Source organism: Brassica oleracea, chromosome C6, assembly GCF_000695525.1.
Source record: "Brassica oleracea var. oleracea cultivar TO1000 chromosome C6, BOL, whole genome shotgun sequence".
NCBI lineage: Eukaryota > Viridiplantae > Streptophyta > Magnoliopsida > Brassicales > Brassicaceae > Brassica > Brassica oleracea.
Window position 1 is genome coordinate 28,914,561 of NC_027753.1, and position 5,659 is coordinate 28,920,219.

Here is a 5,659-nt window from a genome sequence, read left to right on the forward strand (position 1 = left end):
TCGGAGAGAATTGAGACCGAGAGAAAGAGAAACAGACGTAATAAATGAGACGGACCAAGGTCTCCACCTCTCCTCTGCCAAATTGAAGCGTGACACGTGCCCCTAAGGGACTGTGTCTTAATGTTCTTAGTTAAGAGACGCGTTTTCTGATTTTTATTTTTGGTTTAATTCTTTTAATCACATTTAATCAAAGATATGCTGTTAAGATACAACAATAAACATGTTCTAAGCCCTTGATTTTTCTCTCTTCTTGAAGAGACCTCCACATTTCTAACTCTAAATCTTGTCACGTAGTTGACAAAAAAAAAATCTTGCCACGTATTCTCATTTTTTTTTGTTTCCATCTCTCAATTTGGGTCAGAAAATTGGGCTTTTCTTTCTTTCGTTGGCCCACAACAATATAGTTTTTCCCACAAATTAACTTTCATTAAAATTGATGAACAAAACATGGAATTAAACAAGATGAAGTAAAAGACCGAGTCGTGGTAACTCGTTTTGCTAGTTCATGCGCAACAGCATTCTCTTTCCGGTTGTGTACTTAAGACGAGACGACTTTTCATTGGAATGCGTAGAGTAACCAGATGTTGAAGCTTTAAGTTGACTATTACGAGTGGAATTTCCCACATACATTTTCAAGCCAAGATATACGCCATATCAACTACCAACAAAAGGGTCTATAACAAAACAACTAAACAGAAAATTACAAAACGGATCTTCTTACCTTACCAATTCAGTACAACACACGAACAAGAACACATGCTTCACACATGGTTAACAGAGAGACTGCAAGAGATGGGCTTAATGAGCAACTAGGGTGACTCTAATGTGTGAAGGGAAGAAGATATGTCCAGTGACCAATCCACAAATTACACCAGGTCCATAGGCTATTGCAGCTGCTATGCTATTTTCATGTATACGTTTTTTTCTTACCAGTTGCTGAATCTTTCATAAAATAAAGCTGAGTTATTTGTTAAACGTTAAAATCTCTCCAATACCTTTGGAGGATTCACATGAGTAACTTATGTGATCCTAAAAATTAATATCCACCTTACTGCTGCTTGTAAAGGATGCAGAGCTTATTACAAATTTAGATTCGCTGCTCTTCGCTTTTGGATCCAGTTTATATTCTTTTGCGGCTGTTACGCTATTTTTCATGCACAATATATATTTTATAAGATGTAAGGTTAATAGAGTCTGATCGCTCTTAAAGAAGGTAAAGTAGCTTGATAACATCTAGGTAGAACCTAAGAAACTTGAAGCCATGCCCACACACAAAAACAAAAAGCTAAAATAGTCTTACACTGGATTACTACTCCTATATAAGTTGGATTCATTCTTCATCTTGTCCACGGTATACAAGTTGTGGCTCAACCAGTGACAATGATGCACCTTCTAGACCTTCTTGGAATCTTTTTGATTTTCTTAATGATGTCATATCCGAAACTCCCGCTTAAAGTCAGTTTCTTCAGGGCAGCGCAATTCCTCAGAAAATATATTGCTAATTTCATCTGGCTTGATGGTCTTGTTGTGCCTTGTGTCGCAAGCTCAACATACTTGAGAGATGATACGAAACACGGCGGCACAGAGGAGTTTGATTGGGCATTCCTCTTTATCAAACTCAAATCCCTAAACAAAGAGATAGTTAAGTTTTATGTGATATATATATATATGCAAATTTTTAGATACAAGAATAATAAGACTCACCAGAATGAGTGTGTGTAGGTTCGGGCCAGCAACCAAGAAAGGTTGGCAACAACTCCCAAAAAGATTCAAGGAAAGAAGCATATAACCAAGACAGGTTAGAGAACTGAGGTAACATTTCCAATTTTGAGTAATCATTGATGACCTGTGTTACAGTTGTAAAATGTAATGATAATCATGCATTTTTTCTATTAGGTATATACTGTTGTTATTGAATCAACAACATGAGTGTGCGTACCTGTAGAGTAACAGAAGAGATCTCCATGCGGGAGACTGTGAATATCCTGGTGAGGATATTACGGATCATAGTCCTCTTGGAATTAGAATCATCATCATCATCATCTAGGTCCAATGCATAACCATCCTTCCCCTCAAAGTTAACATCGATGTTCACCGACGCATAGGGAGCAATACTGTGAATGATGATGCTTCCAGATAAGTGATCACAGAGACTCATATGCTCAAGCCTCGGAGCATCAATTTCCACAACATGATCGTCCCCCAAGAGACAATCTTGGTCATCCTCAATCCCTAGAGTGAGAGTTTTCAAAGACTTGGAGCGCACGCGCATGATTTCAAGAAGCTCAAAGGGATCCCTGATTACGGTTAGCTTTTCGAGAACAGGGCAGCTAGCTAGCTACGAGCATATCGAGGTTGGATTCGTCCTTGAGCAGCGATTCGTCGTACGTTACTCCATCTAAACACAAAACCTTGAGACAAGGCAGGGAAACAGCAGACGCTAGTTCAAAGCCGCACAAGGCCACGTGGTAGAGACTTAGGCTGACCAAGGTGTTACAGGAATATAGCGAAAGAGGCATCCAAACTAGTTCGTTATCATCTGAGTTAACCTGAAAATCTAGATGCCGAACTCTGCGCCTGACTAAAGCATCTATCCACGACTTCAAAACACTATCATCATCGAGGTCCTCGTAAGAACACATCAACTTGAATCTATCCAAGGCTAGTTTTTTGTCAGATTCGAGAAATCTATCGACGAACTCCATGAAACTAGAAACATCATTATCGAATTGGACCGAGTCCAAATCGAAAACAGGGACCTGTAACCAGATATTCCTCCAACGTTTCGACAAGAGACTGCTTCGAACTGAATCTTTTGTCGGGAGAAAAGAGAGTATGTGACAAAGCAATGGATCTGGTAAATCATTTATCCCTGACTTGCTTCTTCTTCTTCTTCTTTCCTCTGAGCTGACTTGCTTCTCTTTCCCGAACCTTTTCTCCATTTCCTCTAAACCCTAAATTTCACAAGACCTTGGTTTTTCTCAGCCCTGGACTTCGGATATTAGCATTGGGTACGGGTAAAATCCATTTGGTCCGGGTCTTTGGATAAATGAATCATCTATCCAATAGCTACTTGGTAAATTTCTGTTCGGATTTCGGATCGGATACCACCGCTTATAGATATCCATTTATAATGTAAATTTTATACATATTTACTAAATAAAATAACTAACATGTAAATGGAAGTGGTTCAGTGGTTTCATATATTATACTAGGGTCGGATCCGTCCTACGGACGGGTATGCAAATAAACAAAACAATATAAATATATTTTAAATTTTAATAAATTTTCAGTTTATTTTAAATTATAATTTTCACTATTTTTACAACAAATTTTACTATTTCTTCTCTTTTATAAATTATATATTTTTTACTTTAATAAAACAATTTATAAAAAGTATAAGTAAACTATATCTCTTATTCCAACATAAATTTCATAAGGAAGCAAATAAAAAAAACTTTTAAAAGTGTTGTATGAGTTAATACACTAAAATTTCTATGAATTTTTTTTTTGTAACACCTCTATGAAAAATATTACTATTTACTATATCATTTGTTAAACTATAAACATAAAACAATATATTGCAATATAATTATAGTTGAAATATAGTCATGGATTAATACTCAGTGTAAAAAGATAATTAAGATATTCTCAATAGATATGCACAACTTATTTAATTTCTTTTATTAAATTTTGTTTTGTTTTACAATTGCTATCTTTTCAAAATACCAATCAGGTTATTACATTGTTATTAAAAGTAAAATTTTATATACTTTCTAACTTAGTCTTTTATTTTTATATTTCGTTTACAATATCAAGCACTATGTATCAGTTATAGGATTTATGTGAATTTTGAGTCCAACATTATGATCCAAAAACATTATTTTTTTTCCAGTAAAAACATTATGCAATCTTGTATTAATATCACAAATTAAAAATATAAATTTTATTTTTTATAACATCTATGTTTATTATTACTATGCAATCGAGAGTACATGATCTTCATGAAGAAGATTAGTGATATATTGTATTACATGTTAATGAAATTTAAAAGAATTGTCTAAAGGCCTAGCTTACCAAGCTTACTTGCGTCAGAAGGTAATGCGTATACTAACAATGTGTATGCTTAGACAGTCCCTGTCCCATTAGTGTACAATATTGCCATCGTTTACTTTAAAGTTCAGAACCAAAGACATAATCACTTTTATTAAACCAAATGAATTTCTCAGCTAGCTTGCACATAATCAAAATAGAAATTATGCAAGAAGCATCGAAAATGAAAACAAAAATTGTATTTGTTTGAATGCTTCCAATCAAATGATTCTTAAGCGATATTAGGGATTGAAACTGAGGATGACAAAATATTATAAAGAGCCTTCTTAGATCTGAAGTAAAGCAAATGCTAATTGTATATCAAATCGTTAAGACAGCTAACCTTTTTAGGTGTAGATACACTCTTGTCAGATCATGCTTGATGTCGGTCTATGGAGTTAAGTCGGCTGTTTAAAGGATGAACCAAACCATCGCGACGGTTCAGATTTAAGAACCGTAGACAAAACGGCGCCATGGAAGCCACAGACAGAGCTTTTAATTGATGACTTGTCCAACTCTTCATCACGAAACTCCATTGTTGCTGTAGGACTTCAAAGATCGATGAGGCAGATGAAACCTAATTTAAGTTTCGATTAGATGATGATGTTCTCCTTCCTCTTCCTCTGATGATGAGTAGATGGTTCTCATTGTAACAAACACAACCTTTTTATAGTCTCAGTCCCACCGCTTTACATGAGGGAAGCTCGCATTCAAGTTATATCGTGGGTGAAGGATTTAAGAAGGATTTTAAGAGGATGAATCTGTAACTGATAGCTCTTGGGTTTGTTAGAATGATGAAAGAACGCTACCAGATTTCAGGTTGTGTCTTCATCGAGAACGCGGAGATGAACCTGGTTCTACCCTAATATTAAAATGCTGCGTAATGCCGCTTTACATAAAGAGATATTCGAGAGGGGCTGGGTCAATCGTGCAAATTTAAGGCCCGATCAGAAGACGAAGCCGAACTGTATGCAGAGTAACTTAAATAAAACGATGCGGATTGATTACCTGACACGTGTCACGACCAGAATACTCGACTTATTGACATGGCGCTGACGTGTCTCTCTCAGGAGTGAGACCAACATTTTTTTTTATATATATAGATTTCCTAATAATGAATTTTGTAACACGCGGATTAGATACCTAAATTTGTTAAACTTATAAAATTGATCTATAATTGATTTTTTTTATCTTTTTCATTTGTTTCAGGAAGTCTTCCAAATCGTGTCTATTATTCTCACCTAAAATTTTAAGAAATTTTTTTCTTTTCGCTTAAATATTATTTTGTTAAAAAAATTAAAATAATAAATTTAAAATTTTGCATAATAATAATTACTTTTTAAAAACTAAAACTGAAAATCTAAAAAATAAATCATGAATCCTAGTTCTTTTGAAAAAAAAAAGAAACACTAGTTCTTTCAACTTATTCCCTCTCAGCCGTCACACAAACTCATCTCAGATATCTCGCCACGCCAGATCTCTCTCTCCCGTGCCTCTCTCTCTAACACCAGAGCTCTCTATCTCTAGCCGGACCTCTCTCACGCTCCCTCCTCTCTCTTGCTAGCCT

General features: G+C 35.3%; 1 pseudogene; it reads right to left on the reverse strand.

Annotated features, from left to right (window-relative positions):
* Nucleotides 1-1,161: 1,161 nt before the first annotated feature.
* Nucleotides 1,162-2,948, reverse strand: LOC106296846 (annotated as a pseudogene).
* Between the last annotated feature and the right edge of the window lie 2,711 nt (nucleotides 2,949-5,659).